Source organism: Panthera leo, chromosome C1 (assembly GCF_018350215.1).
Source record: "Panthera leo isolate Ple1 chromosome C1, P.leo_Ple1_pat1.1, whole genome shotgun sequence".
Classification (NCBI taxonomy): Eukaryota; Metazoa; Chordata; class Mammalia; order Carnivora; family Felidae; genus Panthera; species Panthera leo.
In genome coordinates, this window is record NC_056686.1 from 53735066 (window position 1) to 53762443 (window position 27378).

The window sequence follows — 27378 nt, forward strand, 5'->3', positions numbered from 1 at the left end:
GACTCAATGTCAGCAGGGAGCCTAATGTGGGGCTCAGACTCATGAGCCCTGAGATTATGACCTGAGCTAAAGTTGGACGCTTAACCTAATGAGCCACCCAGATGCCCTGGGAACTCTATCTTTACGGCTTTAAGTCTAAAATTCCTAAAATAAAAACTTTAAAAAAATATCCTTTGCAAAGTTTTACCTCTACCAATTAAATCAGTATTTCTGGGGTGTAAGCCAGGCATCAGTATTTTTTTTTTTTTTAAGATCCCAGATGATATCAATGTGCGGCAAAAGTTTGGGAAACTCTCTGGTAGGAGAAGTCTCTGAGGCCGGAGGCTATTATATTTTGGCATTAATTCACTCAAAATGTTCTGAACTAAATAAAAATGTCGAGTGTTGCTTCTATTTTATAGCTTTGTGAAGTTGAATTTTTAATGAGTGTGATAAAAATAAAGTACTAGAACAAGTTGCCCATTTGAACACCACTTGACGTTACACTATTAGATACTGAGCCACTAAATGACCAGTGTATCAAGCATATAATTACAAGTAATATTATATCTTAAAATAAAATTTCTCTTGTAATTTTCCTGCAATTGAAATGAAAAATGACATTCACATGTACACACTTTGCTCTGCCTGGTCCCTGGCCCCTCCACCAGAGAATGTCTATATGCTCTAGTGGACCCACAGCCCCATCCATATTTCACCCTTTTTGATCTGTTCCGTGCCCCTAGAGGCTGTCTGTGGACTGCAACACCCAGGGCCCCTTGCCCTTGACTTCCAGTTGAGTTCAGGCAGGATGGAGGAGATAGATGTGGTCTTTTTAGCTTCACTCTCTCCATTCTTCATCATGGCAGGCCATGGCTGCCTTTGTCCCAGATCCAGCTCCTGTTGTCTCCCGCTCTCACTTGGCTCCAGAAACACTGTTCCCTTTCCCCACCCCTTCAGGCCCCAGAGAAGTAATGGCTTCCTGCTGTGGCTATTTCTGGGTAACTCATATCCCCTGTTGGAATTTTTAAAATTTTGCCCACACCTCTGTAAATAGTCACTTGACTGAAGTACTTTTCATTTAACCCCTCTAAGGGTGCCATGTGCTTCTTGTCAGAATTCTGAGTGATTCAATCAGTGTATTGTTGTCTACTCTTTCTTCTTGGGAATGATGACCGCCTCCCCCCACTTTTTTAACTTGACATAATATACTGCTTACTTCTTTGGCCTTAAAAACGCTCTTTATTTTGTAAAATGATACTGATAGTAGAGAGCATTATTTTCCCTAAATCCTTTCTTGGCAAAAGAAAAAGTTGGCAAGCCTGTGCTGGTTCACCACACATTTTTGAAATTTCATTTGTGAAATTTCATTTTTGAAATCCAGAGCCTGGGAACCATTGATCTAAGTGAGTGTTTGACTTTGAAACATGAAGGGAATTCAGCTGTATTTCATCTTACCACAAGAATCTTACAAATCTGGGGCAAGTGGCCAATGTGAACGATGTCAAGGCAGGCACTCAAGTTTAGTTGTTTACATAACAGGGTCTCAATCCTGGTAAAGAGGGAAATAGTATCAGGGGAAAAATAGAAGGAGGTTTAAAAGCCAAAATGGTTGTTTTCTGCATGTTTCGGTATTGCATTTCACTGTCCCTCCAACGGGGGAAGCAAGAGAGGAGAGGGTAAGAGCGCACCTGGAAGTTTAAACAAGACGTTTACAGGACTCTTCTGTGAAGTTTGAGTGACTAAGAACTTTTATGTTCACAGATCCAGAAACGTTTGTATTTGCACTAATCCAAGTCCTTTTTATTATAAATAATTGCAGAAGCTCATTTATAGATGACTCCATCACTAAGCAACGGGCTTTGGATGTTTGTATTTGTTGGTGTTTTAAATTCAATGTGTTTCATAATGTCAAGTACAGCCAATTTGTAATTGAAACAAAATTTCCAAAGTACCCAACGTTTGGGCAGGGTAGAAGAACATAGGGCGTTATTTATCGTAGTTCAGTCTCCTTGACTTTAAAATTCTTCTTTGTTGGGAATGTAATATCCTCTTTTGTTGTGTCATATCACATTTAATTTTGACTGCAGAGACATTAACACATGACTTTTTTAGCTTTCGTCTGTTCAAAAATATATTTTTTGTTTATGTTCTCATTACTTCTTTTCTCTGTGTTTAGCTTGAGAAAAAGACACAAAGTAGTCTTTTGAAATTCATTCTTTCCTTTATGCACTTTTAAGAAGGAATTTAAAAGGGCCAGATAGCTTAGTCATAGAGAGAATTTTTTTTATGCAGTTATAATCCAAACAGAAGCTACTATCCATATTTCATGGAAGAAGAATTGGCGAACCCAATAATTTTCTTTCTCTTTACATTTCTACTACTGAAACAAATTAATAGAGACTTTAAACACTGACTTATTTCTTCTTTTATCTGATAGTAGAACCCACTGATGAAAAACTGGGGAACGATCAGTAGCCATGTTTCCCACCTCGGGGAGAGACATAGTAAAAAGGAATGAAACCCACTCATACTGAGCAGCAGAGAGAAGAGATGGAGAAGGCTAATGGTAGTGTTAGAGTTCATGAAGACCAGCTACGTGTCTGCTCTTCTGGTTGTTTAGTTGCTCAACTCTTCCTGATTCCATGAAATAAAAATGCCCATTCTTGGCTAAGCTATTATATTGAGTCAGCCATGCATAACTTGAATTAGCTTAAGCAAAAGGAGGGAATTAAGGAAAGATCTTGAGGCCGAGTTGATCAACTAAGCTTCATGAAGGCGGGAGAAAGCTCTCTGGGAGGGACTCAGAGCCGTGGTCCAAGAGGTGGGTACCATCAGGATTCACTTTTCCCTCATGTGACCCCTGCCCCTCTTCTGCGTGGACATCATGCTCTCTGTGGAGGAATGTTTTGATATATTACTTGCTATGTTTTTCCCCAGTACTCCTCGTTTATTTTCCCTATAGCACTCTTTCATCGTGGGCATTTTTTTGTGTCCATTGCCACAGGAGATGTGATAATAGACTGTGTCTTGAGTCTCAGAAACACAGACTGGGAGTGAACTCAGGCTCTGAAGATTAAGAGAAGTATCCTAAATTAGGGGAAAAGAAGAAAGCCAAGGGTGAAACAAAGAGAGCTAAGTTGGTACACCGTTGAGAAAGAGGCCCTGCATACTGTAGATGAATCCTTCACTAATCAACACCCTGTGAGTGTCTATGTTGTTTGGTGTCTTAAACTGAATGTGTTTTATAATATCAATTACAGCCAATCTATAGTTGAAACAAATTTTTGAAGTATCCTGTGAAGTTTATATCTGAGGACTGAGCTCGATGGGGGAGCAACAGACACTCTCAATGTGTGGGGGAAACCTAAGAGTGGAGAGGAAGAGTAGAAAGAGTGGTTGCCCTTTATCCTAAATAGAACTAGGGATGGAGAGAAGACCCTAATGGCTCGGCAACTTGGGATAGCATGGGGCAGCATGTCTGTGCAATGAAGGCAGTCAAATCTGAAGTAGCCTTGCAGAGTTCCAACTTGACTCACTGAGGTGTAGGGACAGTAGCATCATTCCTGAGAATATCATGGGCGTGCTTGTGGGTTAGAAAGCCTTGCCAAGGTGGCCATAGCCCAGGTAGTGGTTGGAGAATATTTCTCGATTCACTTCAGAAAGGCACTAGGGGCAAGCAGGGAGAGTCATTGATCCTGAAGTGACCTTTGGCATGGACCCATGTAGATCAACATCTGAAAAACAGACAGGATGAGGAGTCCCATGTGAAATTCAATACCTGACCAAGGATCAGAGCTTTTGCTTATATTGGGCCCAGCTGATGTTTCTCTTACTGTCTCCTGCTTAGAAGTTAGAAGAGAAGTTAAGGGGAAAAAAGAGGAACGTGAACTCATTGAGGTTTGGTTTCTATCCATTGGTAAAACAGGATATCACTGGAGAAATGGAGTTCAGTTGCATACAAAAATTGTCACACTTGCTGAACACCTGCTTGCGTGGCCTGATTTTCAAATTATGTCTTCTCCCCCAGGCTGAGATCTTCCATGTGGCAGAGAACCTGGCTGCTGGAAGCTGCCGCTCACAGCCACACTTATTCACCACCATAGGAGGGGAAAATGCTGCTGAACCCTTTGACGCCCACCCCTTGATCCTCCCGACCCAGCTTCTGTTTGAAAAGCTTCAGAGATCAATGTTCACTACCCATCTATTGGTGTTCCCACCCCATAGAACTGTGAGATACTATGACAAATCCACCTTGGGTTTAAGTCCCTATGGACCTTAATGGAAAGTGGCCAGTATTTCTGATAGCCTCGGTGATTGGTACACACATACTATAAATGAATTTTCACATAGCACAAAGCCATGTGCAAGGTGGCCTCTGAAGCCAGGATACTGTAGCAGATCCGTGTGCTTGGAATCCGAGGGGCAGCAGTTTGCCACCAAAGGAAATACTGTGACCAGAGGAAGAGAAAAGGGGGAGCTGGCTGGTAAAATAGTAAGTCTCCCCCACAGTCTGTACTGGGTAGCTATCTAGTAGGACCACACTAATAAAGGTTTCCTGGCGATGCCTGGGTGGCTCAGTCAGTTGAGTGTCCGACTCTTGATTTTGGCTCAGGTCATGATCCCTGGCCATGGGATTGAGTCCTGCATTGGGCTCTGCACTGAGCATGGAGCCTGATTGTGATTCTCACTCTCCCTCTCTCTGCCCTGCTCCCCCCTTCTCTAAAATTTAAAAAAGAAAAAAATTAAGGTTTCTTAATATCACATCGATATGATGAAGGTAAGTAAAATAATTAATAAGATACTGACTGTGTCTTTTATGACCCATTGGTTCAGAACTAGAAACTGGGCTCTGAAACAGAATAGAACAAAACAACAGTGACAACAAAAACACTTAGCCTTTTCATTGTAAACATGTGTAAACTCTGTAGCAGTTCAACGATGAGATTTGGCTTATAGGCCATGAATGGGCATGGTGGTTTTTGTGCTCAAATCTCATTATATGCCTGCAGAGAACAAAGTGCTTTGTGCTATGTGAAAATTAGTTTATAGTATGTGTGTACCAATCATCAGGATTATCAGAAATACTGGCCACTTTTCTTTAAGGTCCGTAGGGACTTAAATCTGAAATGCATGTCTATGAAAACTTCATTTTGCTGCATAATTATGAAATGATTCTAGCCAACTGTTTATTCATAGCAGCCTTTTCAGGCAATAGTCTAGGAGTAATTTCTCTACATTTCTTCTCTTTCTCCTTGTCCTTCTTCTTCTTTTTTCTAAATAGGCTCCACACCCAGTGCAGAGCCCAACATGGGGCTTGAATTCACAAACCTAAGGTCAAGACCTGAGCTGAGATCAAGAGTCAGATGCTTCACTGACTGAGCTAGCCAGGTGCGCCACAACATTTATTTTCTTAACTTGAGTTCTTATTATATTCTTTCAAATGCAAGGAAATAATAATTACTTTGGCTTAAGTATAAAGTCTGGAGAATTTTGTAATCTCTCTTACACCCTGGTACCATTTCTGATAAGGAGGTAAATAGATGATAAATATATGAATATAACACTTTGTATCCTGACAAAAATACTGACAATGCAAAAAAATAAATTCCTTGAAGAAAAGTCCTATTTTAGTCCAAGCTCTGGTATTAATTTTAACCTTGGAGTTAAGTAATTTGTATCCTTGGTACTAAATTGTAAGCAAACAATCCAATTAACTTGCCTTTCAACTCGAAACAGTTTTTTGATCACAGCTGAAATAGCTACTATGAATTTCCTTGCTGTTATGTAGCTTTTTAGGCATTCAGGATAATAACATTTCCTCCACATTGGAGCCAGTAGCATCTAAGGACAAGAATAAGTGTTCCAACAGATTAGGAGCCTAAATGAGTTACAAACTGGGGCAACTGCCCAGTGAGCAACAGCCAACAGTAACTGGGCTGCCCTGGGCTTTAAGGTGTATCTGAAAGGATCTAGATCCTGGGAGTCATTTCCAAAGAACATGTAATCTCACACAGATATTTTCAAGTGGCTTTTTTTTTGGGTGGGGGGGGACTATAAAGTAACATATGATTATTCTGGATCACTTGGAAAGGTAAAAATTAATGACTAAACAAACTCATCAATTTCTCAATCGAAAGATACCTCCTGGTAACATGTTGTCATATTTCTCCTCGTTTTTCGTGTGCATATATATTTTAAAATTCATTGAAATTATATTACATATATAATTTCTATGATATATATTCTACAGAAATTTAGAATAAAAATTTCTTTCTGGTATGCAAATTTTAAATAGTGCTATAGGTAAATAATCATTGTACAGTAATTATCCATAAAATAAAACATTTTTTGCTTTTGTTCTTTTTAATGAAACAAATCAAAAATATACTATTTGTCTATTTTATTTTATTATTTATTTCATTTTAGTTTTTAAGTTTATTTATTTATTTTGACAGAGTGCACATGTACCCATGAGCTGGAGAGGGGCAGAGGGAGAGGATTCTTAAGCAGTCTCCACTGGTCGGCCCAGAGCCCACTGTGGGGCTCCATCTCACAAACATGAGATCATGACCTGAGCCAAAATTGAGAGTTGGACATGTAACCAACTGAGCCACTGTGGAACCCCAAGCCTCTTCTGTTTTAGTCCAATGCATATTCATTGAGCCATCCAAGATACTGTGATAAACTTTTAGGGGATAGAAAACCAAACATTAATAATAATACATCATTTGTCCTCAAAGGCATTTATGTAGGTATATACACAACTAACTGGGTGATGATAAAATGGACACAAAATAAATCTCTAAGTGATCATGGACCATAGCTACCATAGCTCCAATTGGAGAGCTTATAAGGAAGAGTCAAGTTAGTTGGATCTTGGAATATTGGCTAAGATTTCGCCCAGCAGATGGATGATGGTAATGGGTGATGGTTGAAAGAGGGGTGTTGCGGAATGGAGTAAGAACATTTAGGATGGAACAGCATGAACAAAAGCAAGAAGTGGAAAAAAAAAAAAAGCAAAAGTGTGTTTAGGTAACTAGGAGTTGTCTTTCATAGTGGGAGAAAATATTGGTCAATTAAATCTCAGAATGCATTTGAATACCAGAGTGAGTTTAATCTTTAAACTGTAGGCAGAGGAGAACCACAGATACTTCTGAGCAGTCCATAAAATGATGAAGTCTGTATGTTAAGAATATTATGTAAGACCTAAAATTCCTACACGGAATGATATATGGCCATTTGGGTGTAGGTAGGTGTTCAGGTAACCGTTTAGAAAATTTAGAAACTGTTTAGATATTTAGAAAAATATCTTTTTTTTTAAAAATGTAAATTGTAGATATGTTTTTGTTTTTCTCACTGCACCCCAAGAATACTTGTTTAGAACTCTTAGAAGAGCATAAGGGTGGCGACGGCGGGGAGGCAGGAGGGGGAAAGGCACCAGCCAGCAGCCGGGCCAGCGCTGCTCAAGTTTCACTTTTAGTCTGTGGGTTTGCTCCCCCGCCCCGCGCGAGCTTTCCCGGGATAAGTAGCGTTAGCAGGCAGAGAAGAGCTCGGCGCTGCACGGGTGGAAATTACGGATGGGCCTCGGAAAAGAATGAGCACGGCTTCCCATCTTAGCTCCTACCACTATCTTGGAAGCTGCCAGAATTCTGGAGTGTATTTCCCATCGAAAGTGTGAAAAAAATCAATGGACACCCCAGGAATGGAAGGTGGTTTGCAGACGTGTTACTTTGGAGGCACTGTTTGAACCAGAAAGCCTTCCTGTAGAACCATACCGTGGGCCACTCAACCGACCCTTGGGTAAACTCTGCCGTACCCCCACACCATCCCTTATCAGCTTGAAGAAGCCAGTAAGGTCATCATCCCTGTTCCCTAATGGCAGTAAAGGTGGCCGAGGTGGGTCCCTGGATTCACCACAGCAGAGTGAAGCCAGCATCTCAGAACTGGGAGTTCATTCCTGGTCCATCAAGGCTGTGCAAGCTGACTATACAGAAGAAGCAATCTGCAACTCCAGAGGCTCTGGGAGACTGCAGCCCTGCTTTAGTCACTCCGGAAGCTGACTAATCCACGCGTGGCAGAAGCCTGAGGAGTTGATGGTCCGGTGGAACAAATAGACTGTCCATATTTTCTATATCTGTTTCCTTACTGTGATGCACTGTCACCCTTTGTCTCTTGCTGTTGTTGTGATTCTTGCTCTACTTTTCACCACAGAATTGGCAGAGGCCACCCTGGCCAGCTGGGAGTGTGATGAGAGGTTTCCGATAGCACTCACCTTCCCTTTGTGGATAGGATGCTTCATTGGTACCAACACGAAGAATCAATGGCCCTGGGAGGCTAGAGAATTAGCTCCCTGCAAACCTTATAGTGGAACAGAATACCCCAGTCCTACTACTGGGGTTTGGCTCCACAAAAGCTCAATTATTGGGAAAAACTGTCTTGCCCAGTGGGGCAGAAAGTCTACCAGCTCTGTTAGGAACTTGACATGCCTAGAGCAAAGATTTTATAACTCAACCACCTGGGAAACCCAATGGTGGGGGTCTCCAGAGCATCTTGAGCCAGATCCCCACCCCCTGCCTAACTTCTCTCGTCTCTGAGAGGCCTGGGACAATGTCCACACAGCTATCAAATGGCAGGCCACAGGTGGACTATACTGTATATATGGAAAGACAGCCTATCCAGTACTTCCTTCAGGCTGGTCAGGGTCATGTGTGCTGGGAACTATTAATTCATCTTTCTTCCTGCTCTCACTTGCCAGAGGGGAACATTTGGGAGCCCAAGTGTATGGGGACAGGGAGACTCAAAGGAAATGACATGCCCTATAGCAGTGCTAGGAATTGACCCAAGGGATACAAGAGTGCTGATGCATAGGGGCACATGTACCCCAATGTTTATGGAAGCACTTTCAACAACAGCCAAATTATGGAAAGAGCCTAAATGTCCATCAACTGACGAATGGATAAAGAAGATGTGGTTTATATATGCAATGGAATACTACTCGGCAATGAGAAAGAATAAAATCTGGCCATTTGCAGCCACATAGATGGAACTGGAAGGTATTATACTAAGTGAAATAAGTCAGTCAGAGAAAGATATCATATGTTTTCACTCATAGGTGAATCTTGAGAAAATTAACAGAAGACCATTGGGGAGGAGAAGAGGGAAAAAAAGTTACAGGGAGGGAGGCAAACCATAAGAGACTCTTGGATATTGAGAACAAACTGACGGTTGATGGGGGGTGGGGGAGAGGGGAAAGTGGGTGGTAGGCATTAAAGACGGCACTTGTTGGGATGAGCACTGGGTATTGTATAGAAACCAATTTGTCAATAAATATATTTATATATTTAATATAATATTTCTATATAAATAAATATATTTATTTATTATTATTATTTTTTAACGTATATTTATTTTTGAGACAGAGAGAGACAGATCATGAACAGGGGAGGGTCAGAGAGACAGGGAGACACAGAATCTGAAACAGGCTCCGGGCTCCGAGCTGTCAGCACAGAGCCCGACGCGGGGCTCGAACTCACGGACTGCGAGATCATGACCTGGGCTGAAGTCGGACGCTCAACCGACTGAGCCACCCAGGCTCCCCAAATTATATTTAAAAAAAGAGAAAAACAAGAAAAAAGTAACAAAAGCACAATGATAAGTGTACCTGGAAGAGGCACAGGAGCCAAGTGAAAGAGCCCCCAATGGCCCAAACTAGAACAATTTGAATAAAATATTAAATAATGTAGTATATTGTATTATAACTGAAAGTATAAAATATATACCATGAACTGATACTGATATAAATAACTGACTGAATAAATTTTAAAATGGGAGAGAATAGAAAAATCTCTTGTGTGGAATTCCAAATAATTTACATAGACACACCCCTCTCAGGAAGGTGGAGAGTAACTCTTCAGTTTGTAACTGTGGACTAAATATACTGACTTCCTTAAAAAGAGTACAGTATGGAAATGGGGAAAAGAGTAACTTAGCAGTGGAGAAAGCTGAAAAACACCTAACAGCCAGATGATCAAGTTTAAAACCAACAGTGGAAAATCATGTTCATAGCATATACCTTTCATATGATGTGATGAAAATGACACTTTAACTCTGTGGTTTTTCCTAAACCTCAAGCCCACAACTCCAGTTTAATCATGAGAAAAATATCAGCCAATCCAAAGTGAGACACATTCCACAAAGTACATGACAAAAAAATATATGACTAAAAAAGTGCTCTTCAAAACTGTCAAGGTCATTAAAAGCAAGAAAAGCTTAAGAAACTTTCACAGCTAAAAGAAAGCTAAGGAGACAAGATGACTATATTAACATGGTATCCTGGATAGAATCCTGAATAGAAAAGGGACATTAAGTAAAAAATGTTAAAAATCTAAATAATGTAATGACCAGTGAATCAGTAATCCATCATATTGGGTTTCTTAGTTGTGACAAATGTACCATACTAACACAAGATGTCAACAATAGGGGAGACTGGTTATGGTGTATATGGGAACTCTCTGTGCTGTCTCTAACTTTTTTTATAAAATTAAAGTCATTCTAAAATAAAAAGTTTGTTAAAAAAGTAAAAAAAAAAAAAAAAAAAAGAAGAGCATAAGAATTTACTGAAGTATTTTAATGTCTAAACTTCCTTATTAGGAGTATTTGTTTTGTTATCATTTATAACTTGACAACATAATGTTCATTTGTTTTGTATATATTTGTTCCCTTTGTCTTTCATAAAATCATTTATTCACTCAAAAAACATTTATGGAACAACTTTATGAGTAGAATATTGTATTATATAATGAGGATTATAGAAACTGTCTTCTGGATAATTTGGACTAAATTCTGGTCCCGGAGATAGCACTTTAGTAGGAGGAGTTTTGAATATCATTCCTTTCAAGATAAAATTACTAGCATTTCTAATAGCTAAACTTCACTAGTTGATATTCATTGTCCTGTGTATTAATATTTGGAAACTCAGATTTTCTTTATTTGTTCTTCAGTCTCCTTTCTAAATGTTTAAAGTGTTTTTCTTTTTTGCTTTTTACTACTAGAGTATTCCATATCTCTTTGACATTGCTAATGGGATATGGAATATATAACTGATCAATATCAAGGTAAATTTGCTAAATACCCCTATACCCATAGATACTAATGGTTCCTGTAGAGTACTGGTGCCCCAAACTTAAAGGATTTATGTACAATTAATGTGAAAGTTACAGCAGAGCATATACATTATAAGCTGTCAAATTACTTAGTAGTTCTTTGGCTGCTTAACTGAACTCATTAAAGTCAAACATGCATATGTATGTTTAAATAACACTCCACATCAATTAATTTTTCTGTTTCAGATTTACTGATTCACCCCAATTATCTTGAAAATAAGATACACACACACACACACACACACACACACACACACCGCGCGCGCGCACACACACACACACACACACACACACACATTTTCTATTTACTTGTTTATTGCAATACAAAACAGATGCAGGCATGGGTGCCTGGTTGGCTCAGTCAATTAAGTGTCTGACTCTTGATTTAGGCTCAGGTCATGATCTCATGGTTTGCGGGATCAAGCCCCATGTCAGGCTCTGTGCTGACAGCATGGAGCCTGCTTGGGATTCTCTCTCTTCTCTCTCTCTCTCTCTCTCTCTCTCTCTTTCTGCCCCTCCCCTCCATGTAATTCCTCTCTCTCTCTCTCTCAAAATAAAGAAATAAACTTTAAAATTTTTAAAAAATAGCAGATGCAATAGGTAAAGCAATCCTCATTTTTGGAGGGATTGTTCATGCTCTGTGAATGGTGAATCAACTCCCTGGATAGTAGGTAACATTTTTACTACATAACTTGTTTTTTACAGCCCAAAACCTCTTCATGTAAATACTCTGAAGTTGCAGCTCCAAGCCTCAGATTCTTTGATATGTGCAGCCCTAATTACCGTCATTCTGATCTAAGGTCTTTCCTACCCAGTGTCGTCCTGCAGTATTTCTGATGGACAATCCTTTAGTCTCTATTTAAAAATACCTACTGACGAAGAGCTCATTGTCTCACTGGTAGCCCATTCTGCTTCTAATGGCTATGATAGCTGAAAGTGATTCCTTTGATTTGGTTTAAATCTGGCTACCTGTGCTTTCCACTTGCTGATTTTAGTTGGCTTACAGGGTCTATATAGAAAAATCTATCACGTCTTCATCATTGTCTGTTCAGTGTTGGAAGTAAACTATCATTCTTGCCTTTCTCCAAAAGTTAATTATCTCTGATTTCGTTTGGCATGCCCGTTAAAGCACAGAGCTCTCTTTCCCTACCCCAGAGACTTGTGTTCATTAGGTGTATGATGGGCCCCAGGATTTTTGTCTGTTTTGTAGTACAAGCTGTGTAGTTTTATCAGCCTGTTTTCTGTACCTAGAATTTGGGGGTCCAGCAGCTTTTTCTATCTCTTTACATGCAAGCTGGCAGAATTTCCACTGTATAAAATTCTCAAGAACCTTATAGGTGTCCTATGTATGTTACAAGGAATTCACTCCAGAAAAGAAGAGGCTTATCCATAGATCTTCCCTAGATAATACCATTTCTATTTGGGGGATATGAGGGAATTTATGAGTCACATACTTAGTCTCTTCAAAGAGCCATTGTGTGACTGAATACTCTGATTTTTTTAGTCTTTCTGAAGTATTAGCAAAAGGTTGACCAGCCATATTTTTGGCCTTCCTGGCCACAAATCTCTCAATGTTTGTACCTTTCAGAGACTGGATGAGCCAAGAATTTCTCAATCATCAAATCCTGGTTCCTTTTTGTTTAAGAATTCTTTTTTCAATTTATTTTTTCTTCTTAAATTTTACTGTAGGTAGCAGGAAGAAGCCGGGACACATCTTCAACATTTTACTTGGATATCCCCTCTGCTATATGTCCAATTAAATTGTATCCAAGTTATGCTTTCTACAAAACTGCAGGACACAATCCTGCTAAGCTTTCTGCCACTACATAACAAGGATCTCCTTTCCTCAAATTTCCAATAACACGCTCCCTGCTTCCTTTAAGTCCTCACTATCAGAGTTGTTAACAACTGTCTTTCTGCTAATAGTCTAAGACAGGATAGGCTTTTTCCATCATGTTTCTCAAAATTCTTCCAGTTTCTGCCCACTGACCAATTCTAACACCATTACCACATTTTTTGAGTTTTTGTTATAGCAGCACTCTGTTTTTAGTCACTAAAATCTTTTGGAGTTCAACTAGAGAAGCAGAACCAGTAGGAGATACATAGTAAGATATTTATTGCAGGGCATATGTGGTTGTAGGGACTAGCTAGGCAGGTCCAAAATCCAGAAAGCAGACTGTCAGGAAAGGCAAGCTGGACTAGTCATGGTCTGAGGCTTCTGTCCACAGGTGGAATATCTTCTTCAGGGAATCCTCAGCTCTGCTTTTTCAGCCTTCCAATGGACTAAATCAGGCCCTCCATGATTATTTAGGATAATCTCTCTTGCTTAAAGTCAGTTGATTATGGACTTTAATCACATCTACAAAATATCTTCATAGCAACACTTAGTGTTTGATTGTATAACTGGACACTGTAGCTGAGTCAAGTTAACAACATCAAAAAGACTATCACACGGGCACCTGGGTGGCTCAGTCGGTTAAGCATCTGACTTCGGCTCAGGTCATGATCTCCTTGTCTGTGAGTTTGAGCCCCACATCTGGCTCTGTGCTGACAGCTCAGAACCTGGAGCCTGCTTCGGATTCTGGGTCTCCATGTCTGTCTGTCTGTCTCTCTGTCTGTCTGTCTCTCCCTCCCCTGCCTGTGCTCTCTTTCTCTCTCTCTTAAAAATAAATAAACATTTTTAAAAAATTAAAAAAAAATACCATCACAGTATCCTATATTATACTTCTTTCACTCACCACAACTGCCTCCTCATACACACAACAAAGTAATTTTCACTTGGACGTTCAGGCTTTAAAGGGATTTCTTCTCAGAGATATCTTAAGAATCAAGATAAAATATTTCTATTTTATTGGCTTGTGGCACACAATAGTTCTTCAATTAGTGGTGACAGCTTTATGAGCTGCAAATTATTTCTCCATGAGGACTTAAAAGTTCAATGTACATTAGATATAAATTTCCTTTTGTTGGAAACAGCATTGGCAGTGTTGTAATAGTCTCTCGCCTTGCTGGAGACCAGCAGCACTGACATCACCTGGGAGCTTATTAAACATGCAGACTCTAGGGCCCCACCCCAGCACTACTGAATCGGAATATATGTTTTAAATAGCCCTCATCTGATTCAGGTGCACGTTAAAATTTGAGAAACACTGGTCTGCTGCAATTGCCTAGTTTCTTAACTGTTACCCCTGACATTTGCCTTTTTCTGTCACACTTCACATACCCAGGATGTGCTTTCCTTCTACAAATTTGAAAATAATTTTGGAGTCTAAAAGTTTTCAATATTTCATCATACATAGAGGTTAAATTCCAAATGACCTTCAGAATCCACATGGCCTTCAAAGTTCTTCCTATTAGACTTCTGTGTACTTTTCCAGGTACACTTTTCTGAACACACCCAGGGCTACACTACTGGGTGTGGTTGTAGTACCTTGTGATGTGTAAGGTGCTATGCCTTTTCTTCTCTGTGCCTTTCTTTCCATTCTATGTTCCACTGAATGGAGTGCCCTACACCAACCTGGCTGAACTATGGGAATCCTCCCTTGACTCCTTGAGGGTATAAAGGACCCATGCTGTTTATCTTGGTAATTGTACCTGATAACATAATAGATACTGATTATTTGTTAAGAGAAAACTAAATGCTCAGAGTATGACTACCCAAAATAGTTTCCAGCGATGCTGTGAAAGATAAATGTGGTTAACAATAAATAAACATAATAGAGTACTAGGTAACAAGTCCCGTTATAAAGGCATAGTTATTGTCTCATTGCATCTCATGAGATTTCAGAGGGGGTAATTATGATCAACTCCATTTTACAAAAAAGGAAACTGAGACAGAAAGAGGGTAGAGAACTTATTCAAATTCTCATAATTAATGTGCGTAAAAAATAAAACCAACTCAGGCAATTAGATTCCAGAGTCTATGTGCTTGCTATATGGCCCTGGATGCATACAAAAATATTTTTCACAGTCTTTTATAAATGTAAGTGTAAAAGATTTGTGTGGTAATTACACATATAATCAATAGTTATGATTGTCACTTCAGTTTTAAAAACTTTATAGAAACATTTAGCACACCGTAGAAAGGGTGAAGTACTGTTTTAATTAAAACTACATTCAGTTAACAGCAAACCTTTTTGAATGTCTATTGTATTGAGTATCTGTGCTTTTTTGCCTGCTTCCTCTTCAGTAATGGCACCCTAGTTTTATTTTGGGATACCACTTTTCCCCATTCTAAGTTATTTGGTTAGGGTGAGTGAGATCAACTCTCCTCCCAATCCCTGTTTTCCAGGAGTGCACAGGTGGCTCATACTTGGATGGCCATCATATTCCAACTCATTAGCCACTGTGACTGGTGCAGGGATGGGCCTATGACCCAAGGAAGCCCAAGAATAAGACTCAATTTGGTACCTATTAATATGCTGGTTGATTGTCTAAAATTATAAGAGGGGAAAAGTGAGAAGGGAAGTCAAAAAGGGAAGAGGTGAACCAGGAGAGAGTGGAGTCACTGAAATCATTGCAAGAGTTTTAAGAAGTGATGCATTAATATTATGAAATTACTAGTTGAATAGTGTTTATTTTTGAAACTATCAACCAAATACTTAGACAAAATATTTTTATTCATTTTAAGTAACTATTACTTCAGTCATGATTGACTGTTCCCAGCAGGATCTGTTTCTGTGTAAATAGGCATATTATTGATTAAAAAATAGAAAATAGATATCTCATTATTTTCTTTTTCAAATCAAAATTTTTCCTTTAAGGACTTTTCCTTCACTCAAGAAAATGCTGAATGAGTCAGAGTGTTAATCTGTTTTCTCTAGTAAATCCTATCTTATTATAGACATGTTTTTCAGTGTGGTAATAATTGCCTAAAAGATTGGTAGTGATTTATTTATACCCATCTACTCATTCAACAGCTCTTTATCAGGCTTCAGATATGCAGCAGGCTTTGTGCCAGAGGGAATGAGACTCAAAGTTGCCCCCTAACCTAGAATATAAGCTCCATAGGAGCCCCTGATGGAGAGCCTGCGGCCTAGCAGACATTCAGTATTGGATCACATTATCATAAATCCATACCTACAGATGTGGGGTGTATTTCTGTAGTAATTTAACAATGGTAGCTGCTGAGAGCCACGGTTGGCCTTTAAGTATCACCTGTGACTCAAACATGAATTTCGGGCTTGGGCCTCTGTACTTCTTTTCCTGATGGTAGTTATTCCATGCTCAGGTTTGATGATACTTATTTTCAGTAGCTTGCAATGAAGGGATAGATTATACTTAGTATCAATATGATTTTGTATAATGTGTTGAAATGACACCCTGATACCACAGCAGACAATGCATTTGGTCCCTCTTAGTTTACTAGCTTTAGTGTGTTGAATGGTGGCTTCCCCCCCAAAGTATGTCCACATTCTAAATCTCAGAGCCTGTGAATGTGACCTTATTTAGAAAAAGGGTCTTTGCAGTTGTAATTAAATAAGGATCTTGAGCTGAGATCATCCTGGATTATGTGAATGGTCCCTAAATCTGATGACAAGTGTCCTTGTAGGAGACAGAAGAGAAGAAGACATGGAGGAGAAGGCCATACAAAGATGGAGGCAGAGATTGGAGTGATGCAGCCATAAGCCAATGAATTCCTGGAGCCACCAGAAGCTGGACTAGGCAAGGGAAGTTTCCCTCCTAGACTTTTGGGAAGGAGTGCGGACCTGATTTTGGAGTTCTGGCCTTCAGAAGAGTGAGAGAATAAATTTCCTTTGTTTTAAGCATTAAGTCTGGTCGTTCGTTAAGGCAGTCCTAGGAAACGAATATGCTAGTTCATAAGGGATTATCTAATTAAGGATTCTGTTGTGTTGTTTCATTTCATAATAATTTGGGGAAGTCAGTATCTCTACTCCAATTATTGTCTCTATCTAATGGAGACATTTGTCTCTTTTTTGTGGTTTGATAAAACCCAAAGGTTAATGCTTCTAACCACAGTGCCCCAGAAAGTCCATTCAGGGCGCAAATAGGAAATTTCTTTTCTTTTAAAAAAATTTTTTTAGTGTTTACTTTTGAGAGAGAGAGGGAGCACGTGAGCAGGAGAGGTGCAGAGACAGGGAGACAGAGAATCCGAAGCAGGCTCCAGGCTCTGAGCTGTCAGCACAGAGCCCAGTGTGGGGGTCCAACTCACCAACAGTGAGATCATGACCTGAGCCAACCGACTGAGCCACCTAGGCACCCCACAAATAGGAAATTTCAGAATGAAGTGGCTTCAACAAGTGGTCTAGAGATCTAAATGCTCTTCATAAAAGTGTCACTGATTCTGAGAGGATATTCCTATGGGTCAAGTTTCATTTAACAAAGCTCACAAGTTGATAAAGTGGCTGGGCCAGGAGCCAAGACACGTTGCTTCTGGCCCTACCCATCTCTGGGCTACTTTCTTGATGTGTCTCTGATGCATCTTCCTATGAGGGTATTAGGCAAGTCCATTTCTAGAGACCTTTGAAAATTAACCATCCACCCAATCCAGAGTATGTCCACTTCCCTTTATTCTTTCTTTCTCTCCCCGTTGGGTTCCTTCATATCACCCCTCATAACTGGTAATGTTATGAACACTTGCTAGTCTGTCATTAGTCCAAGTTGAATGAACATCATAATTGTACGTACCATGTTGTCTGACCCATAGTAGGCCTTCAGTAAAAGTGTATTAATAAATAGACAGATTAGAGAGTGAACGTTTTGAGTGGAGACTTATGAAATGTCTATTACTTAGGGGCTGTATTCTGTTCAAGGACGAATTTTGTTTGCTTGGTTTTTTTTGTTTGCTACATCGAACGCCATTAAATTTCAGGACTGCAAGAGAAGTAAAGTGGTCATTTAGTCCAGCCTCGCACAGACGCGTAAGTGCCCTCTTCAGCCTTCCTGACAGGCATGACCAACATGCTTGGCGGGAACATCCTTGGTGACTTGGTGACAGGAAACTCACTACCTCCTCCCTTTGCCAATTTGCTTTCCTCTCCCACCCCTCTCAGTTATCGCAATCTTTGCTGTAGCATTTTGCGCCCCTGATGCAGCAGAGGCCCGCAAGTCTGGGAGTGGGAGGAACCCCGCTGGAACCCCTACGCCCAGCCGGGAGTCTGAGAAGCCCCAGCTGGGGCTGCGGTGGGCGCGCTGCAGCTAACTGCTGAATGTAGCAGCGGCGCCGCCTTCCTGCTGGGATCGCCTCGCCTCTCCGCCTCCCTCAGGCAGGGGGTCCTCCTTCTCAAGCTCGTCGCTGCTCCAGCCCCAGGGCCACGGCCACGCGCAGCAACGTTCCTCTTCGCAGCTCCGGTCACCTGCACGGCCGCCCTCGGCGCTGGGGTCCGCTGCCCCCGACCCGGAGCTGGGGACCAGGGCGCGGGGCGCGCGCGGGCGGCCGCGGGCTCTTTCCTCCCTTCTCCCCACCCCACGCGCTCCCCCTCGGCCCCTCCTCCCCACACTCCGCTGCCCTGCGCCCTCCGGAGAGTTGTCCGGCACCTTGGGCGAGGAGTTCGGAGCTGCCCCGCCGCAGAGCCCGCGCGGCCCGCAGAGCGCGAGCGACGCAGGGGCCGGAGCCCCGCCGCCGCCATCTCTGCCTTCTGTGTGAGTTGGACCCCGGGAACGAGGTGGGACCCGCTTCTCTCTCCTCCACCCCTTACTGCCACCTTTTCCGCTCTCGGACACTGGAGGAGCGGGACGCTGGGGCCCGCGTGGCCGGCGGGGAGCCCGCGGGCCACTTGGGGGCCGGGAGTCAGGGGACAGCCCGGTGGCGCCAGGAGGGGCCTGCGCCCGGGGGCGGTGGGAGGGGCGGCAGGGGCACTGGGTCCCCCCCCCCCCGCCCGGCCGGGGAGCGGGAGGCTCCCGGGGCGGGCGGAAGACAGGGACGCGCGGATGTCGGCCGCCGGCCGCACGTGGGCGCGCACCTGCCAGGCGCCACCGAAAGGCTGCGCCACCCAGCCAACTTCTTTTCCAGGTCTCCTTCCTACTTTGGAAACTGAAAGGACTGCGACATAAACCAGTGAGCCCTGGGGCTCGGGGAAGGGTTTGTTGGTTTGGCTGCCCAAAGAACAAACTTGTGCTTCAGGGGTGGTTTAAATGCCAGCTTCTCTTTTCCCCCCTCTCCCGCTCTCCCCAAGCAAATGTAAAAAACGAAACAAAATAAACCCAATCCCGACCAAAGCACTTATTTATAGGGATTCGTAGAGGTGAGAAAAATAGACCTAACTGAGGAATCATTGGGAACCCCAGGTACGGTGAGGCCGTCTAAGAAGTCGGTTGTTGCTGGTGCTATTTCTAGAACTTGTGTTTGCAAACAGGCTGGCTCTGTTAAGCCTGAGAGTTCCTTCTGTTGAGGGGCTGCCTGGAATGCCCTCTGTTAACACGTATTTCTGTACGTATTAAGGTATATTGAAACAAATACTCTTTCAGAGTCAGAATATCTGAATTTTGACAAGATTTGCCATTTATTATCCGTGACAGCTGTGGTTAGCTTCACCTCTCTGGGCCTCATTTTCCTCATCTGTCGAATTAGAGGGTCGAGTTAATATTCTAGGGGCCTTTTAAAATACTTCAGGTATTTTCCAACTTAAAAATGTATAATTCTGTGACTCTTTAACATGTCACAAACATTAGTAGATTCATAATTTCATGAGCATTTGTTTATATGCATTTATGACTTGTGCTTTTAGGGTTTTCCCACCCCAAATCAAGAGAAAAACGCTTGGGGCGCCTGGGTGGCTCAACTGGTTAAGCGCCTGACTTAATTTCAGCTCAGGTCATGAGGTCACGGTTTCATGAGTTTCAAGCCCCACCTCAGGCTCTGCCCACTGATCTGCCTGCCAGCCTGCCTGGGATTCTCCCTCTCTCAGAGAGAGAGCGCTCACTGTCTCTCTCAAAATAAACTTGAAAAAAAGAGAAAAAGGCTTATAAAAGAGTTCAGAAATGTATAGTTTATATGTAAATATTTAGATCATCTCTCACTCTAAGGAATTATGTTCAACTTGAAGGCAATATTTATGACACTGCAACCGAAACATGTGGCCTTAGCACTGCACTTACTCTCTTTTCAGTATATTTGGAGGAAGTAAAAATTGTTTTGGAGGAAAACAAAATTGCACCTTTCCTATCAATTACTCGTCTTGACCAACATTTGTTACTTTTTAGCATAAAGTTGTGTGCAGAATATTAAAAAAATGGTTTCAGACCATTTCAGAACCTCTCTGAAATTAAACTCAATACCAGAGATGCCAATTTTAGTAATGCACTTTAGTTGTCTTGGAATGAAGCCCAGAAAATAGCAAAGGTTAACTAAATAGATAAACCAGAAATTAGGAATTGACACACACACACACGCACACGCACACACACACACACACATACAGTTGTCAGAGAAGTGTGTGCTACAGTGTCAGTGAGCCTTTTATTTACTTTGGATAAAAACGACAGACAGCCGTTGGTCTGTTTAAGCGCACAGAGGCTGTGAGAAAGAGGGGCTTTTGTTGTTACTTGTAACATCAAATTATTGGAGATGCAGTCATCAGTAGTTAGATTTAAAAGTGGGGGCGCCTGGGTGGCTCAGTTGGTTGTGCATCCGACTTGGGCTCAGGTCATGATCTCACGGTTTGTGAGTTCGAGCCCCGCGTCAGGCTCTATGCTGATAGCTGGGAGCCTGGAGCCTGCTTCAGATTCTGTGTCTCCTTCTCTCTCTGCCCGTGCCCTCCTTGTGCTCTGTCTCACCCTGTCTCTCAAAAATGAATAAATGTAAAAACAAAAAATTAAAAAAGAATAGATTTAAAAGTGTTTCAGCCTCCTTTTGGCGGCTTTGATGTAAAATAAAATAATGTGTTCCCACCCAGCCTGTGCTGCGCATGTAGTTTGGGAGAGTGGAATGGATTTGAAGTACACTGTTCTTCTATGAACACAGCCACTTATTTTCATTGCTTTTTCCCCTGTGGGCTGGAAGTATCGTCAGTCAATCTGGCATTTGTCTTCCCTCATATTCTCTGGTGAAGTAGATGATCATCTCCTTTAAGAGAGATGCTCAAAGAGTTACGTGAATTGGTTGTTGAATGAATAGAGAGTAGTTGAACTCAAATACCCTGCCTTCTAGGCGCTTATTGGAAAACAGTAGATGGATCTGACTGCTTAAGGTCTACAGCCAATTCATTCACGGCTTGGGAGCGTCCCCATGGTTGGCCGAAGCACTGTTCATCTTTTGTGATGAATTTACCAAGAAAAAAACCAGTCATGTCTTTACACTTAGATCACTATTATATAATCAAATGGTTTTTGTTTGTGAAAAGCAATCTCTCTGGGGGCCTTGGAAATAAAACTCTAAAATATCCAGAAAAAAAATAAAGAAGAATTGTCTTGGCAGGTACTGTATTGCATTTTTCATACTGAGAACCAAACACACATATGAAAAAGAAAAAAAAAAAACCAAAACCATATCCTGTGGAGTTGAAAATGAAGAAAAGGGCTTATGGTCTCCTCTAATTCTTAAGATTTTATGTGATTTACAAATTCCGCTTTTAATTAAAACAGGCACAAATGTTTACCTATTGGACAGACCTAGTACATGTAACCTTTTGGAGGTTCAATTCAAATTTGGCCTGGTTATAATTTGGAATATTTCCTCTCACATACTTTTTATTAAACCTTTTGTGACGCAATGGTGATATTATCTGTTGTCTTTTCACACACGTGATCTTATTCATCTTTAATTTTTTAACCATTTGAATATATATATATATATATATATATATATATATATGACATATATAGAGAGAAGGGGTACATAAAAATGTGCTGGTTGACCAATAATATAACACATCATTCCAACAGATGATAAGGCAAATACCTTATCATGAGTGAGAGAACATGCCAACATCTAGAAACTTCTTGCTTGTTCCTTCCTGATCACAAATTTAGTTTTACCTTAAAAAAAATGTTGTATTCACTTAAGAGGCATTCTTTCATGGATTCTCTTGCATTATGTCTTTGTGAGATTAAGCCATTTCTTCATTCCCCTTTAAAGCAAAAACTGTTTTTTTAAGTTTATTTCTTTTGGGGGGGAGGGGCAGAGAGAGAGAGAATCCCAGCAGGCTCCTTGCCGACAGTGTGGAGCCCAACCCAGGCCTTTCTCTAAAGAACCATGAGATCATGACCTGAGCCGAAATCAAGAGTTGGATGGCTTAACCAACTGAGCCACCCAGGTGCTCCAAAATTGATGTCTCTTAAATATTTGGTCCTAGAATCCATGACTGTCTCCTAGTATAATAGGTCTTCTCTGATATAAGAAATGTAAATTTTGTCTGATGTTTTCCTTAGGAGTTCTTGAACATCTTCTTTATTACAGGAACCGCATATTTAAAAAATTACTTTAAACCATATCTTTAAAAAATTCATTGTTTATTGATGCCATATGGACATAAACTTGACCTTTAAACAGATTTTCAAAATAATAGCTCCATTGGACTGTAATTCACATTCATAATGTTCATCTTTTTATGGATACTATTCACTGGTTTTTAATACATTAACAGATTTATGCAACCATCACCACTGTCTAATTTTGGAACATTTTTATCACTCTCTGCAGAAACTCTGTACCCATTAGCACTCACTCTCCAACCCCCCTCCTCCCATCCCTCAAAATCACTGATTTACTTTCCGTGTTTACTGATTTGTCTATTCTGGATATTTCACGTAAATAAAATCATGGGGCCTTTAGTGACCAAATTCTTTCACTGAGCATGTTTCCGGTGTTCATCTGTGCTGTAGCATGGGTCAGTACTTCATTCCTTTTTTATGGCCAGATAATATTCCATTATATTGGTATACTACTTTTTGTTTATTCATCAGTTGGTGGACATTTGGGTAGTTTCCACTTTTTGGCTATTATGAATAATGCTGCTATTAACATATGTGTGCTCATTGTTATGTGAATATATGTTTTTCTCTCTTTTGGGTATATACCTATGAGTGGAATTGCTGAGTCATATGGCAACACTATGTTTGACACTTAAAGATCTGCCAAACTGTATGCCAGAGCAGCTTTCATCCTTTTATATTCCGCCAGCAGTGTGACCCTTGAACCTACATTGCCAACATGCCAAGCTCATTAGACATAGCAATATTGGATATGTAGTGAAAATTACTGTCAAATTTAAGTTTCATGGGCTTGGAAGTTTAAAATCTTTTTCAGAACTGTGAACACTTAATATGTTCAAGGTAGACTATAAGAAATTTTTGTGGATATTGATTCTCATTGAATGAAAGTCAGCAAGTCACACATTCTTCTATTAACTTAGTAGGCTTATGGGTACCAAGTAAAGTCTTCCCCAAAGTGAATATAGTCTACTTTCAGTTAGTGCAGTCTCTCAGTGATCTGCTCCACTGGGTGTGAGCTGTGGCCCTGGCTAGCACAGCATGGAGACTTGCCCAGGAGAGCACAGAGCTTGGGAAGCCCCTGCCTGGTGGGCGAGTGGATGATCCTGAAGATAGAGTCATGTATTTGAATCACACTAGAGTACTATGGACTAGCAAAAGAAGATGACTTAACTAGAGACTCTCTTAAGGGGCATCGTGTTACTCATCTTAAAGTCTTTGCCAATTAATGGGAAGAAATCCAGAAACAATATAGACTTATAAATGTGTATTCATATGGGTATAATAGTGAATGAGAAAGAGAAAGAGAAGGAGTAGGGGGTAGAGAGAGAGAGGCTTTACTCCTGGGCCAATAATTTCTTTAAGGTTTATGGGAACATAAACATTTTTATCTGTTTTTACTAGATAGTGGCTAAAGATTTAAGATAAATAGAGCTTCAGGAGCTTCTATATTGGTATTATAATAGGCTTTAAAAATGTGAACTCATGTTTAAGAACAGCTGCTACCAAATATTTGTTTTGTGAAGGCATAGGACAACTTAGTTTTTCTCAGAATTATATTTTCTCATTTTACTTTAACTAGCAGCTGTTATTTGGGTGTCTAAACCTATGAAAATTGAGAAACTATGAACATGAGATCATTGAACAATTAGATTTTTGTATGCACCAACAAAATTTCTGAACCAGTCTGGTCAGTGGTCAGGAGATGAGAGAGGAAATAAATTATAAGCACACATAGATACACACACACACACACACACACACACACACACACACACACACTAAGCAGAGAGAGAAAACATACTGACGTATACATAATACACAACCAGTAATTGTAATTGCTATATTGTTAAGATGCTATCTTTTGGAATTATGACATATACCTATCATGTTAGACATATGCAGGAGGTAGCTGGCTGTATCTCTAGTGAGCTGAGTGTCTAATAACAGCACTGCTAGTCACAGATTTGATTTGGGGGGAGAGAAGGTTTTTGCATGGAACAAGCAGGATGTAAAAAATGTTCTTTCTGTGTGAAACAGTCATCTGGGCAGGCAGTTTCTTGGTCTTTTGATTCTCAATGTGCAAATCAGTTCTCACATAGGAGTTCCTATTGTCTGTGATTGATATTCTTTGGCTTATTTGTTTTTACGGACCATAGGTCCTGTGGGTATCTTTCTTCTAATACTTAAAATATGTTTCATATGCCTTCCTGTTCTTCAAGGGGGCAGTCAACTTGACCCTCTTCTGTGGCACTGGTTATGATTTCTCCACACAAGAAGGAATCTGTCTGATTTCTCCTAATTACCACTCTGTCTAGATAGTTGTAATTCTGTAAATCTAGACATCATGGATTTTTAAGATATACTACCATTTTTGTATGTCCAAGAAAGAAAAGACTCTGCCTATATATTTGACAATGCTTTCTCTTTCTTTAGAATTTTTGTCTTATATCTACTGGAAGAGCTCTTTTAGAATTATTTAAGTAAAGATTTTTGTTTAAATCATATCACTCTCATAAGAAAAGTACAGATCAAAGAAATTGGTTAAGGAATTCTTTTTCATATTCAGAATCTGGTGGGGTTTTTTAAATTGCTTTTCAACTCAGTGCTGTTGATGTCAATATTTTTCTAAACGGTAGCATATTCTGGGTTATCAAGTGTATTTATGATATAGCACTTTATAAAACAATGCTTCACTGTTGTTTCTTAGATTTTCTACCAGTGTGGTCCATTTTGCAGATTTTATGCTGGCTCTTTATATGATCTTCCCATAAGATGTTAACATAAGGTTTTCAGACAATGCTCAGGGCTCCTATTCCTTCCTCAGACGGCCTTTAAATAGTTTGTTGATCGAAATATTGATGGGTTAAAATTGTCAAGTCTGTCAGGAGGAAAGCGCCCCAGTTTGTCTGTAGGCAATCAATGACAACTAGATCACAGCTGCTACTAGGCTATCGGTAGTTGTGAGATGACATTGATTTTAACAAAGATTTTGATGTTGGAGGTTTTAAAATATTGTGAACCTTAAAATAAGAAGAAATACAACACTCCTGTCTTCTTTTGTATTTGTTGGAGTTCAACTAAAATTTACTTCTGTGAACCTTTTGTTGGCCCCTAGGACTTTGTTAGTAGCTATTTTCTCTGAAATCTCATAGCCCTCTATTTAATTAAAAGGACTAAATAATAATTATACATGAAAATAATCCATGCACATGGTGACAAAAAACTACTGCAATAAAAAAAAAGTTCTAGTCCCCCTGCCCCTCTACCCTCACTGTGCCAGCGCTGACCTTGGGAACAACGAACTTGATCCATTTCTGGTTTTGGTTCTTAGACCTCTGACTACCTATGCTGGGCTAAATAATATTCTTTTAGGGACTTCATTTCTTTTCATTTATCAACTTTAAACAGACACCATCACAGAAGAGAATTTAGCCTACTAATTTTGCCTTCTTTCTTTCTTCATTCCTACATATAATTATATTAATTTTCTGAGTGTTTTAATTGGTTACATTTGTAATTCCCTCCACCATTTCTGTTCTATTCACTACAGACATTTTCTGTTGACTTCCTACAGTATGAGGTTGGGATATTTCATATTTCATAAGCCTTCCCACTATCTCTCCTTATATAAATATGCCACCCAAGTTTTGGAACTGTATAGTGAGAATATTGTTATATTTCATGTTTAGTATTGTAGTTAATTAAATCTTTTTTTTTTGTGTATTGGCTGAGCCAAACAGTTGAAAAATTGATAAATAGCATTAATGTTATTATGACCTCGTAAATATCACTCACTACAGAATCAAGAAGCATTCCAGGATTCATTTCATTTTAATATGACTGCTTAGCTACCCAAAGGCGAATATTCCTAGAATCAAGGTTGAAGCCATTCTTCCTTCTTTCAAATGGACTCTTTAATTCCAGCGCTTAGTCAAAATTATGCCATTTGGAGACACCTAGCTGGATCAGTAGGTAGAGCATGCAACTCTTGACCTCATATTCGTGAGTTCAAGCCCCACATTGGGTGTAGAGCTTACTTTAAAAAGGAAAATTATGCCATATTTTATTTTGGTTCATATTTAGATCAGGACTTTTTGTAAGCCTTTTCCAATAAACTTATTTCTTATTGGGACAAGGTAGGTGGGCCTACTTTATTATATCCTTAATTTTTCAGTTTTTTATTCATTCTCTTTATTTTTTTTGGAATCCATTTCGTTCTTCTTTTTGAAGTCCATGAACTCATATTCTTATTTGGCCTAGTGGCTACAATTTTGAAATAGGACTTCCTTTTTTCCCCTTGTGCTATTCTGTGTTTCTGTTTTGTTTTTTTTTTTTTTTTAAAGTTTGTTTATTTTTTGAGAGAGAGCAGGGGAGGGGCAGGGGGAGAGAGAGAGAGAAAGAACAAACCCCAAGCAGGCTCCACACCGGTAGCGTGGAGCCTGATGTGGAGCTTGAACTCCCGAACTGTCAGATCATGACCTGAGCCAAAATCAAGAGCTGGATTCTTAACTGACAGAGCCACCCAGGAGTCTCTGTTTTGTTTTGTTTTGTTTTTTAAATCAAATTTTGCCGCTTCAGAATCATATGATGTATTGAGTTGTCTCAATTCCCGCCTTCCTTCTGGCTGTTTACTTTCGAGAGTCATCTGCTATCTGTACTGGTCATTGTCAAGTCTGTACTCATGATTTCCTGAATCTTTAGTCCCTGAATCCCTTTTTCTTGGTTACTTCTCATTTTGCTGGACTATGTTATAAAATTATTTCTGAGAAAGAGATTTATAGGATATAAATTTTCTAAGTCATTGTGTTATTGAAAATATATTTGCTGTGCTCTGATACTTGCT

General features: G+C 40.2%; 1 protein-coding gene across 6 annotated transcripts in view; it reads left to right on the plus strand.

The window, feature by feature from the left end:
• Positions 1–27378, plus strand: part of LEPR (leptin receptor) — a 190152-nt gene that overhangs the window by 78344 nt on the left and 84430 nt on the right. For 2 of the 6 annotated variants that reach the window (XM_042952032.1, XM_042952039.1), the window contains exons 1-4: positions 16778–16881; positions 17977–18025; positions 18158–18746; positions 19117–19161. The exons of 2 other annotated variants lie outside the window; for them this stretch is intronic. The gene's annotated coding sequence lies outside the window, so the exon portion shown is untranslated. Of the gene's footprint in view, positions 1–16777; positions 16882–17976; positions 18026–18157; positions 18747–19116; positions 19162–27378 lie in introns of those variants that run through there. 2 more of the 6 variants (XM_042952033.1, XM_042952034.1) reach the window with 2 other exon arrangements.